Source organism: Brachionichthys hirsutus, chromosome 3 (genome assembly GCF_040956055.1).
Source record: "Brachionichthys hirsutus isolate HB-005 chromosome 3, CSIRO-AGI_Bhir_v1, whole genome shotgun sequence".
Classification (NCBI taxonomy): domain Eukaryota; kingdom Metazoa; phylum Chordata; class Actinopteri; order Lophiiformes; family Brachionichthyidae; genus Brachionichthys; species Brachionichthys hirsutus.
In genome coordinates this window covers 14,721,029-14,734,593 of record NC_090899.1, presented here as the reverse complement: position 1 = coordinate 14,734,593, position 13,565 = coordinate 14,721,029, and the positions used below count along the sequence as shown (strand labels likewise).

The window sequence follows — 13,565 nt, the reverse complement described above, 5'->3', positions numbered from 1 at the left end:
CCAGCATTAGCATTATAACTAAGGCCAGTTAAGATCATGATGAAACATTGAATGTAACTTTTATGCATAATATCCAGCTATTCTGCAGCTACTTGCTCTTCAGGGGACCCTTTTCCTGGATCAGGTGTTTCTGTAGATCCTCATTCATCCAGATCGTGGTAAACCAGAAACCTTTGATAAAAAGCAGTCGGATTTCTTTTTCTCATCCATGCATCAACAGTTCTAACTAATTGAGAGAAAATAATACCAGGGAAATATATTTTAAAAGATCGTCCTTTCTTTTAAGTATTTGCGTTAAGAGTGGAACCATCGTGTGCCGTTAAACCGGCTCGCCGTGCCTCAGCCCCATCTGTGAGAAACTATTTTTTAATTTCAACACTTCTCCCTCTTCTTTAACTCCTCTGTTCCTCTCCTCCCTCTCTAACGGCGCACTTTATCACGCTTGTGGCTCAACCTGACTTTTACGGGAGAAGTCATATGAATGTCCCTCCTTAAACTTCAAACAGCGAGTCAGCTCTCAAAAAGCGGGAGTAAAACAAACAGCGGTGACACGCATGAGCCGAGCACATAGAACATCAAGAATGAAAAACACGGAACTGCTTTGCCTCTCTGTGACGCATCTTCTGCTGTGACACTGAGGAAAACCAGTCAGCCACATGTCGCAGCGCCAGCTCGACTGTTCTCGTGCATTAAGCCTGGCCTCACATGAGCGATGTTCAAGTGAACTGAGAAAATGCTTTGGTCTGGAGAAGGAGAAAGCAGAAATTCATTGATCACAATGTCAAGAAGAACCCCCCCCCCCCTTATTTTAGACCCTATCTCAGAATGAAAATGAAAGGGAAATTGGTTGCTGGTTCCCATCCTTTGTTCCATCAAGAAAAGAGATTCTAAGCTTAAACTAATACAAAACGTGAGAAAAGACAAGTTAGAGAAATGACGACGATGAAACTGACTTTGCTGGGGTAAAGGCAGACTCTGATGATTTAGAGTCTGTCATCGACAGGGGAAGGCAGGCAGGGAGGAGATGGGGCTGGGGGGGGGGGGTATGCGACACCGGGCCATGGGTAGGATCAAACCTGTGCAGGCTGCTATAGCGCTGTAGCGTTGACATAAGGGGTGTACGGTCTACCGACTGAGTTAAACACACCTCCTATCACTTATTAAAGGTATTATGAAAAACTCACTTTCCCATGTTTCTAGACTAGTATGGAGGGTTTGGGTCATTATCAAAAACAGCAAAACAAACCATCCAGTCAATCCTGCGTAGTTTGAGTAGTTCTATAATCACCTACTGAAACACTTCTGGAAGAAATCTCTCTTACTGTGATGTCATAGTACAAAAACGTGCACAAGATGTGTGTGCACATGCATGCAGCTGCGCGCGTGCACGCAATGAATTTAGTTTCAGTTTCAGAGGCGTTTCTGACAGAAAAGAGGGACGCTGTCCTGCAGCATCTGTTTGCTGTTTGGACCAAAGACTGTCACAGACATTTCATATAAGTGTTTGGGAACTGCGTTAACTTGTGGGAAAAGGGTTTAATATGTGACCTTTAAGTTACGTAATCCAAGGAGTTCACAACCAATAGGCTGTTGACATGCTTTTATACTTGTAAGATGTAGATGTAGTATGTATGAAAGTTGTAAATCGGTGTAAAAGACAAACAAAAACAACACAATTTCCTAAAATGAAATTTGAAATAATTGAATTAATTTGACTCTTTTACTGTAGCAATACAGACAAAAATCAAATGCTTCTTTGCGTGAAACCAAGTTCACCTTGTAACCTCAGATTCAAATATTTCAAAAATAATATTTGTAGAAACCGCTGCTCTCACCCTCAGTAACTGCAGCTGAGATGAACATTTTGTGTCCAAAACCAATGTAGAAACCATTTGTCATATCGTGATCGTTTCCCAAGTCGGGTATTGAGTGCGAAAGAAATGTGAAAGTGAAAACTCAATCTCTCCTCATTTCCCTTAAATCCCCGGGGGGAGGGGTTGTGATTATGGCTGGCTGATAATGGAAACGTTTTAGTATAAGAGTGATCAGCATGGGGAATACTACACAGAGTAGTTGGATGTAACCACACACAACATTTTCAACCTATGACTGCATTGTGCTGCACTGCGAAATGGCCTGTTATCTTTTCCACTGATAGTGAACAGGATTTTGGCCGGAGTCATGTTGTCCTGTTGCTTTTCTAATAGCATCAATGGCCAGAAGCCCTGACTTTGCATTGTGTCAGCATCCATCCACATTCCTTGGCCGTAACACGACAACAGGCATTGATAAAGCAACAACAAGCTTGTTTTCAATGAATTAGTACAATCAAATGAGTCTCAGGCTTTACGTGTGACAGTATGAAAGCTTTGACAGCGCGAGTCTTGTGTCATCATGAAGGCTCACACTGACATGTTTGTCCGCATCCACCAGCACAACCAGGATGCAGATGAGTCATTTCTTTTCCATGGAGATGATTCATCGATAAAGCAATAACAATGGACAACCCCTTTGTCCAATCAATCCATGGAGATGATTCATCTCCATGGATTGATTGGGCAAAGGAGTAGTCCATTTCCTCTGTGATCTAAATCACTTCCATTCTTCCCTGGTCAAAGTGTCCACAGTGAGACTTGCACAACTTGCCTTGTAGAGGTCAACCACGGCAAAGACGAAAGCCGTTTCATATGGCTTCTATATTAACGCTGGTTTTGCCACAATAAATCTGCTTAAATAATCAATGCTGAGTACATAATGATCCTGTTTACTGTTCAGCATTCAGGTTGGCTGTGGCTCAGTCGGTAGAGTGGGTCGTCCAGTGATCAGTGATGGTTCGAATCCCAGCTCCGACTGTCCGCATGTCAAAGTGTCCTTGGGCAAGACACTGAACCCCGAATTGCTCTCAGTGGGTCTGGCAGCACCTTGCATGGCAGCAGTCCCCCACTGGAGTGTGAATGTGTGTGAATGGGTGAATGTGAGGCCTCATGTAAAGCGCTTTGAGCACCGGTTTTATAAGTGCCGTCCATTTATTACTAACTGTAAAGTGTCGACACACCACTGTGAGTTATACTCGTGGCTGGGATGGCCTGCTTTGGTCACCTGAAGGATCCGTCATTTTACACATTCACATACAAGGCAATACCAGGACTACTGCCCACCTACCGGTACATCTGTACTTTCATTGTACAAATGATTGCTGATTCCTACTCGCTTCGGTCACATGATCATTTGTTGTTTTCTGTCCCATTTGCCCGGACTGAGTTGGGTAAAAAGGCTTTTGTCCAGTCTGCTCCTTTTGCATGGAACAGGTGGCAGAAAGACTGGAAGCTCACTAATCTGATTCCAATGAGCACTTTTAAATCTAAAATAAGAGTTTTTGAGGCTGATTCCACAACATGCACATATTTTATATGTTTACTATTTACATATTTGTTTACTATTTGTATTTTCTTGTGTTTCCTGTGTTCCCTTGTAATGTGTCTTTTTGTATCTGCTGCTGCCTATCTTGGACAGGACCAACGTTCCCTCTAAGGTGCGCTCGTGCATAATTACGCACAGCTGATACGCTCTTCGCGCAGCAAAAATCTACGTTGCGCACAAAAGAAAATCCAACCTAAATTGAAAATAACATAAACACGTAAAAATTAATTCTGTGCTATTTTCCACGGTGAGTCAGTGAGTGACCGGTGACTGGCTGCTCCGGCTAATGATGAGATTCACATGTTTTTACGCAGGTAATAGACGCCATTGTGAACAGAGTACTCACGGGACCACAGTACACACATCCTTTGTTTGTTGATTTTATCTGTTTTTTATTGTGTACTTTGAGATTTGCTTTCAAATGTAAAGTGCATTTAAAATAAAATGTATTATTATAATGTTGCTCAAAGTTGTCCAAGGGACTGCTCAGGGAGTTTGTGTGTTTGCTCAGATGTATGAAAAATTAGAGGGAACATTGGACAGGACCCCCTTGAAAAAGAGGTTCTTAACCTCAATGGGTTATTTTCCTGGTTAAATAAAGGTTAAATTAAAATAAAATGAAAAATACTTTTCTAATTTGCTCCTCTGAATTTTTGACAACCCTAAATATAACAACAAAAACCTGTCGTGTAAACAGATATCCAAGAGTTAATACGACAATGTAAAAATCAACCATGATCATTCCAGAGCCGTGCATCATCTTATAACAATCAGTACCTCATGAACTTCTTGAAACTCTATCAGCCACCATTCCTCGTTGCTGTGGAAACTGGATGCAGAACCCAAACATGAAGACTGACATATTAGGAAATGGCGTTAACTTCTGAGAATTACCATTATGTATTCAGTGAGTCAATGAGCCAACTAAATTCCTGCATGTGTGCAATGTCACGTCTACTTCCAGGACCCCTGCCTAGTCCCCAGATCCCCATTCATTAGCAACAAGGTTTTACTGTTGTAATATATCAGTCAAAGCCATGACTATTAAAATGCTGCTAACAATCCCGTGAATGGCAAACACTCATGCCTGCTTTGATAATGTGTCAGGGTGAACATAGTCACAAATCACTCTCTCACACACACCAAACGCACCCGACCCCTGTTTCTCCTACAGCGAGAACAAGACAGATCCTGTTTATGGAATCTGCAAGCAATGAGTGTTCCTGGATGCTGCAACGGCAGGCTGACCAAGCCACAGCGGCGGTTGGGTGCCTGCTCCTCGCCTCTAAATCCTCTCACTCTGACTATAATTAGATATTTGAGATTAAGAGACACGGAGCAGAGTGATAAACAACACCATTAACTCACAGTACTTTCCACAACAGGGCCAGAGAGGCTTGTGGCAGTTCTTAGATGATTAAGTACCACACAAATTACTGTCTGTGTACAATCGAATATCCTCTGGGTATAAATGAGAAGAAAAGGATGTGGGACAGAGGCATTTTGTGTTTGGACCAGGGAGCTGTCTTGCTACCTAGCAAATGAGAAGCAGGTTTATACCCAGACAAAAAAACAGGACACGTCCTTTGGAAAGGATGAGTTTGGAAAACAAGGGATAGACAGCGCTGTACTGCAGTCAGATCAACAGAAAGCCCACAATGTAGCTAAAGGCAGAGCATAGACACAACAGCAGCCTTGCCAGGGCAATGAGGGCTAACCTGTGTAACACGAGAGCATTGTGGCGGCTTCAACAGTCGTCTGCACGCTTCCCCTCCCTGACAAAATAAGTAAGACAGTGAAAAACCCAAGATTTACAGTCTAAGAAGTAGTTTGAGAGCTCGAAGAAGGTACAGAGAGAAAGCGTTGTGGGGGCATGTGGTTGACAGAGGAGACGTTAAGATGTTTATGCATGACTAACTGTTCCACAGAACCCCCCCTCTGGTTTCTACCACGGCATCTTAAGGTATCCAGGGCCTCATGGGTTCCAGGAGATGAAGACATGGCAAGTGTTTGCACCAAATGAAGGGAGCAGACAAAAGGAGACCTGTCTGTCTGAGAGACAGGTCTCCGCACGGTGGTGAGATGAAGAAGCCAATAATCCCTGGTTGGACAGAGACCGAGTTACAATCAAAGAACACACACACAAAAAGCCTTTCCTGAGGTGTGAAGATAAACCGGTGAAACGCGGCACATGCACTCACAACGGCCACACCGTCAACTTCCTGTTCAGGGACACAAGACACTGCACACGATCCACAGTGGTAGCTTATTCATCACTACACTGAACACCCATTGTATATTTGGACAACAAGACTAAACACACGCACGTCCTGTCGGCTCAAGTGAACAAAACGTTGCATGTTCTCCACCACAAGCTGCTTAGGCAAGAGGAGAGCCCAGTTACACACATCACAGCTACAGCTAAACGTCCTCTAATCCGCCAGCAACTGTGGGCTGAATGCAGCCAAAGCTCAGACAACGTGAAAGCAATTTGTGTCTTCAGGGGTTTGACAATGCAGTGCATAGTGCATTGTAACACTTCACTATAAAGGGGTTTAGTTCACTACAATGAAACCACACGCTCTCATGCAAAAGAACAAATGCATGATGGGTTAACCCCAAACGGCTACCACTAACCACGGAGCGGTGCGATGTTTGATGTAGCTGAAGGCCAGGGCAGCATATCAGCACGACACGGCCATACATCACAAAGGCTTCTCATCTCGCGTGCCCGTCTCTGGCTGCCCCCCCCCCCCCGCACATACATCTTGAGAAAGTGATTGGTGGTTTTTAAACATACATGTAGCACATCATCTTTCAAATGTGGATCATTATAAAGCTAAACTAAGAAGAAAAAAAACAGCAAAAAAAAAAAGAAAAGTAACTGAGTCCAGCTATATAAACTGCAATGCTTTGAGCGAGCATTAAAAGGTCCAAGAGGTCTCACTGTGTCTGATGATGCCAAATGACCTTTCATTCCAACGCTGCATCAATGGGGGCTGGTCACGCACCACCAGGTGCTGTCCATGGTGCTGAACCCGAGGGACCACACCACTGATGATCACCTTCCTCACTCGGGACTAAGGAGAGAACCCTACGGACTAGTCAGACAGATCGATTGATAGATTGAAGCACAATTTTTTTTGGTTCCAATCTGATGATCCATCCAACTATTTCCATTTCTGCCAGATTGCCACCTCTTGGTTTGGAGATCGAGTGTGGTGCAATATGAATGCTTGCATTTCTGACAAGTCCAAAATCCGCTGGCGGTTTTTCAATGGGCGTCCGATCAACTGTCTGGACGCTGACGAGTTCCGTGGCCAATCCAAAATAATTTATTGTGAGCATTTTTAAAAATCCTATTGCAATACCATTTTACACGCTGCAGCTGAAACTGTCATCTTGATATAAAACTGAACTTCGCTGCAGAACACGCGGCATATGGTCAGTATTTCCTGCACCTTCCATCCATCTGCTGCGCCATGTTTTTCTTCTTATCTTCTTTGTTTGAATCCATAGCAGGACTGCACAAAGTAAAAAGACTATCTCTCTCTCTCTCTCTCTCTCTCTCTGTTGACAGTGTTGAGCACACAACCATCTTGTTTGAATACACTTTACTGCCAAGAAAATAAAGGAGAAAATGCGTATGTTCGGTTCAGACACCACATTTCGGCTGTTCAGTTGATCCGAACAGTATGAACATAAAAGCCGCAGGTTCTAGCCACGCAGCGGGGCCCGTTGAAACGTAAAACGTGAGTCAAAACACACAGATGCGTGCGATCATAGGTGTGATCCTGCTCTTGAGATATCACAACTGAGTAGACTGAAGGTCTTCATCATTTCTTTCAGCAGAATTTAGGAGGAGCGTTAACGTGATTGCAGGTCGTACTCCGACCATATTTCTCAACAAGACATTGTCAAAAAAAGAGAGGCAGCAACTATGTCACATCATAATACAACAATGAATTTTGAAATTGTTAAGACTGGGCTCTCAAATGAATAAATCTGCTGTCAGAATGTGGCCTCGGGTCATTAACACCTACCAACACGTCATGTGGAGACCAAGCAGAAACCCAAACAGTTACATCCCATGGCTTTAGACACTTTGTTGTAGTTTCAAGGCCAAGGATTTGATGGAGAAGATGAAAACAGATTAAAAAAAAGCTGCTAACACATTGGCATGTTTAAAAAACGTACATACAAAAATAAATATGAGATTGTAGCAGCTCAGCTTTCATAATCAAGTCTCCTTAACAAACTACAAGTGGAGCAGAATGTGCATAAAATCATACAGCATGTCAGGAGTAGAAAACAGACTAGTCTGAAAGACTGGTTCGGAGGGATGAGCAATAATTAATTATATAGATTTAAAAGAAAAAGTAGACCAAAAAAAAAAAAGAACTGTCCTCCCTGTACTTCAAATGAAAAGCTTGGCTGGAGCGCCAGTGCTCGAGAGCTGAGAAATGATTTCAATGGTTGGATGAGGACCAGATGAGGGGCTGCGGAGAGATGAGAATGAGTCCCCAGATTATTCAGGAGTCATTGATTATTAAAAGAACTACTGGCAACACAATGTTGTTGAAACGTTTCAATATAAAGCAAACACAAGGTTCAGGAACTCTCGAGACATATTCTATTAATCACTAATCAAGCGTGATCCAACCGGGCCCGCTGAGACAAATTATTTCAGCCCTCCAGCCACTAATAAAAAGAATAAATTGGAACAAACTGCAAATTCACATTTCCCAAGGACAAAAGCTTCAGCCTCACTGTTTGTCCTGTCTGAGATTTGGAGGTAATCTTTGACTCTTCTCTCCAACCATCTGTCCTCCCTGGCTAACACCTGGACATTACTGTCCTCAAAGGAGTGTCCTGTTTCTTTCAGGTGCAGGTGGACTGCTGAGTCTTGTCCTGAGGAGTTGTCTCTCCTGTGTTGATCCAGACGCCTGTGGAGCGATTGTTTAGTCCCCCCAATGTCCAAGCCGCGGCATTCTTCACTGCACTGGACAGCAACACTACATTGCTCTGTTTGTGTCTGGGTGTTTTGTCTTTCGGGTGGACCAGCATCTGTCTCAGGTTGTCTTGTCTTTCGGGTGGACCAGCATCTGTCTCTGGGTGTTTTGTCTTTCGGGTGGACCAGCATCTGTCTCTGGGTGTTTTGTCTTTCGGGTGGACCAGCATCTGTCTCTGGGTGTTTTGTCTTTCGGGTGGACCAGCATCTGTCTCTGGGTGTTTTGTCTTTCGGGTGGACCAGCATCTGTCTCAGGCTGTTGCCAGGTTTCAAGTGTATGGGAATCTTGTGTTTGCTGAAAATTCTCTTGAATTTTTCAGAAGCACCTGCAATGTAGCGAATGCCAGCGGGTTTCCGTTCGTCTTCCCGCTCCTGTTTATTGTTACCTCCTCCAGACTGTTTGTCTGACTTTTAGCAAGATAACAAATAATGTTCTGGATGGATTTTGATGAAATCTTGGAAATCTTACCAGGAGCAGTTGATTACATTTTGGCCATGATCCACAAGAGATCCTGGATTCTCTTTAACATTACAGTCAATGGAGCTTCAAACTTTGTTCCTCAATATCTTGATTGATTATTGATCGATGTTTATGGAATTTAACACAGTCCTGTAGGGTGGGGACCTCTGTCTCACCACCGAATTTCATCCGGATACGGAATGCAGATAATGTCGCAATCTGGATTTTTCCATTTGCTTACAATGGAGGCTTTAAAAGAAAAATCTTGTAAAATATGCATTCAATTCACTCACCAACAATCCCCGTCATAAAGGGGTCCGATATACGCTATCATGCAAAATGTCTTCTGGATCTGATCCAGAATGAGGTCAGGAAACAATATAACATTTTAACATTAAAACCCCATGTGAGGGTTGCTATGGTGACTGTTGCTGCAGGTTGACAGCTGCGGAGGCATTGTTGAACTGAATGAGACACACCTGTTACTCATCTCACCTGATCAGCTCCTGCCTATTTGGACCCGACTCACTGGATAGTTCTCTGCTAGACCATCCTCTCTTGTTCCTCTGTATTTTCAGGTTCTCACGTTCTATGTGTCGTCCCGTATTCCCAAGTTCTGTCTTTCTGAAACATTTTCTTGTTTTTGGACACTTTCACTAATATCTCTCTTATTACACAAAGGAGGTTCTATTTCTGCTGCCTTTACCGAGACACTGTGGAATTAGTAGTGGACAAACGGATTAGTTATATATTCAAAAGCTCTGGATCAAGATCCAGAAGAATCCACCATCACTGAAAGTGAGCTGACATCAATGTGAATCGAATTGCCAGAAGATTGTTTTCATGATTAAGGAATCTAAAAATAGAGCTAAAAGAAATGTAGGGCCACTACTTTTGGTGTAAATCACAATATAGGGAGACTGAGGTGCTCGGAGGAGGTCTGCACTCTCCGAGTGCTTTTCTAGTTTTTGTTAGATTGGACCTTCTTGACATTCGACCTGGACATTTGTCAAGACCAACATAGCAGCTTACATGAGAGTAGGGGGCCAAAAAAATCTGAATTGAGCATTAAGCCCTGCAGTGTGAACTGAGGTCACATGGCAGAAGATCGGCTACCTATCACATTTTGGATCAGATATCCAAGCGGCCTGGGTCGCATTTGAAAAAATCAGACGTGTGTTGTTCAGACTTTCAAGAAAAGATCGGATACAGGTCGCATAGGGGCAAAAAATAAAATCGGATTTGGGTCAATTTAGTGTGACCGTAGCCTTATTGTCCGGGTGGATTCAGTCTTTCTTTTGGTCTCCTGCTTTAACAGGACTTTCTACCAGTTATTTAGAACTGAAGAAGCCTCTTGGATGAGAGGTGAAACGTCTTCAAACCAACTTGAACAAGCCCAGGCGACTCTTCTTCTTTGCTCGTTGTGATTTACCAGGGAAGTGCAGACTTTCTCCTGAGATAAAAATCAGACAGCAGTCCCTTGACAATTTTTATTTTAAGGAAAAAAGAAAGACATAAATAATGATGTGGGTTTAAAAAACCCAACCTGCAACACACACACTCACACCAAATATGTCCCCGCCATGCTTGCTTCCAATAACACAACCAATTCAACCGCAAATTAAGAGTCCTGAGCTTCTATGTGCACCCCTCCACCGGTGAACCGCAGCAACCACAGAGATTTCCATCAAATACGCTGCATCCTGTACCAAGCAGCCAGACATTTCATCCATCCTCACCACAACACCCATCAGAGACGTGAAGAGCAGGAGGATCGGCTGGGAGACTAGGATTCAACCAATGCTCATTATGCAGAAGGTAGAAATAGAAATATATGCATGACCTTCCTGGCAATTTGTGGAAGATGTATGAACCCACCGGAATCATCTGCTTATTGCTGCCTATTTAAAAATATGTATGAATAAAGTAATAAAAAAAAACTATGAATGGTGAAATTGTGTGTTTATAAACTTCTTCACCTTGGCTGGTAAACGCTGGGGTGTGAAGGCATGCTGAGCCCGAAAGACGGGGAGGCCTGAAAGACTCCAGGCCTTCGGAAACATTTGATCACAGTGTGTGTGTGCGTGTGCGTGTCTGAATTCGATCTAGTGTTAGACCACAGCGGGCTGCGAGGACGTGACTGTCTCAATCGACCCTTTTAATGCATCTAAATGCTATGACTGACAGCAGGATTGGGGGGGGGGGCTGAGAGGAGTGGAAGGGAGAGGGGAGGAACAGAGGAGCAGTGAGAGGGAGTGTGACCTGAGCTGAGGTTCACGTTTCACTGCAAAAACACGCCGATTGAGAATTCTTCTATCGGAGAATTGACAGACATTCGCAGGCATGTCAACATGGCGGGAAGCGTGCACCGGTTCCACTGCACAGGATCACGCACGCTAAACACCCGTCTTTTGCAAACGAACACACAAATGCACACGCAGCCGAGTGCAGGATTTTAATGTGCTCCCATATTTTAACAGCAGGCCTGTTCATTGAGGAAGCGCGTTCATCTCTGCCCTGACGCTTCTTTATTTAACTAACGGACCGGATCAGCTGATTTCATGTACAACAACAAAAAACTGTTGCTTTGAAACGCTGCTTGTCCATCACCAACAGAGAAACTGAGGTGTGGGTGGCACAGCAGGACAGTGGCCCTTTTTGAGTTTGTGAAGCCAGTCCATTTTCCAGTATGCAGTATCCTCCTCATTCAGACGCATTCAGGTTTCCCTGTCCATCCTGTCTTTGTCCCTCCAACCGTCGCTCTGTCTCTTCCTCTATCTTCCTCAAGATGATCTCATGTCCAGCAACCTTTCAGTGGAGCCAGACTGAGAAAAAGGGGCCGTTTACTTTACACCAGCAAAGTAGTGGCTCTGACCTTTGCTGTGCGTTTGCCCGGGGGACCGGTCAGTTGGGACTCACACGTCATACCAGAACCATGAGGACAGGCCCCAGGCGTCCCTGACAAGACGAGACTGGCCGTAAATAACACGGGTGGGGCATGCATGCATATTTCAACATGAATGTAAACTGGATAAAGTGAGGACAAGCAGCAAAGCTAGCTGGTAAACAGGCAAAGGCATGACCGTTGTGGTACTAACGGTAGATCGGGCTTCAAGAGGTCTAGGAGAGTAAAAGGGGAGGAGATCCATGACCAAAGATGAAAGACAGATTGAACAGGGTAGCCGGACAGGACAGAACAAAATAGTTTTGTCTTCAGCATCAGAATCGAAGGCTGTGTTTGGGAAACATTGCTGCTGCGCTGTTGTGGGAGGGTGTCCACAGACACGTCCAAGTGACACCCTAAAGAAGTGGTGGAGGCCAGAGACTGCACAGGTTCACTGATGTCATCGTATTTATGGGGGTGAGGCATCAGGGAGAAAGAGGGAACTGGACCGAGCCGGCGTCGAGGGAGTACTGTGCAGCTTTCTGCGGTATGGGGGGGTGAAATGGGTGGAAGCCTTGGTCTGTTGGGTGCATTTTAAGAAAATACACAAAATACTATGCACAACATTAGCATATCCTGAGTAAGAGTGAGCCAAATGCATGCAGGACCCAAGAGAGGTGATTACTGATGAATGAATAAATGGAGCTCGGGCATCATGGAAAGAGATGAAAACTGCTGAGTCGACACAAATGCCATCAACATGATGAAGTCCATCCTTCAAACAATCAGCACTATTTGGAGAATTGTTGACAAATAGACCAGAGGTCACAGGTTAAGGGCGGGGTTTTAGGGTTAAAGAAGGCAACAGGCTCACCGTAGAAATGTTGCTACAGAGTGGGAAGGTCTGGGGACCGGTGATCACAAAAAGCATCACAGGCCCAAAGCAAAACCAAACAGTCCCTTATACACAGTCCGGAACGTGCTTTTCAAGACCTACAAAAACAGGCCAAGGAACCATTAAAGAAATCCAAGCCTTCCTGTTATCAGTGTCAGTATTTTTACAACCCCCAAATTAAATTAGAAGTGTGTGTGCACGCTGCAATTTGGTTAAGCACACACATTGGCAGGAATTCATCAAACTCAAGTTTGCAAGTGTTTTTGGCAAAGTTACGCTACTTCTTATTTATTTAGTTCCACAAATCACTTTTATAGACCACAAAAACAAGATAAAATAGCACATGACAGAACCATCTTGGAATCCCATTCCTCACCGATGATGACATTTGGCCCATTCTAACAATCTCTCCTCCAAAAACGTCCGTAGAAATACAGAGGTCACCTTGATTCACTGCTAAAATGAAATGTGGTATTTGCTGCTCTAATATTCCAGATTACCACTCTCCAAATGATTGCGTGTGTGTGTGTGTGTGTGTTTGCTTGCAAGCTACAGCAAAGTAATAGCATAGATTAACCATGATTAATACAACTTGACTTACTGTGAGCAATTATGGCCTTGTCTTTTCTCAAGTTTGACTTTCTCATACTCGCCACAAAACAAACAGACACTTAGGTCCTCCAACATGTGCGCACCAACACACACACACACACACACACATGCACGCACACACATTGCCAGCCCACCTCCCTCTCAACTTCATGGTAAAACCTCAAAACCACAAAGGGTTAAATATAATCAATCTTCTTTAACAATGCTGTCGGGTTAGTGTCAGAAGTCTCTGACAGAAACCCACAGACAGCGACTACACACAGAGGTGTGTCTGTACATACAC

At 43.9% G+C, this 13,565-nt stretch overlaps 1 protein-coding gene across 1 annotated transcript in view; it reads right to left on the bottom strand.

Annotated features, from left to right (window-relative positions):
* Nucleotides 1–13,565, bottom strand: part of LOC137917696 (intermembrane lipid transfer protein VPS13B-like) — a 303,427-nt gene that overhangs the window by 28,264 nt on the left and 261,598 nt on the right. The window lies entirely within an intron of this gene.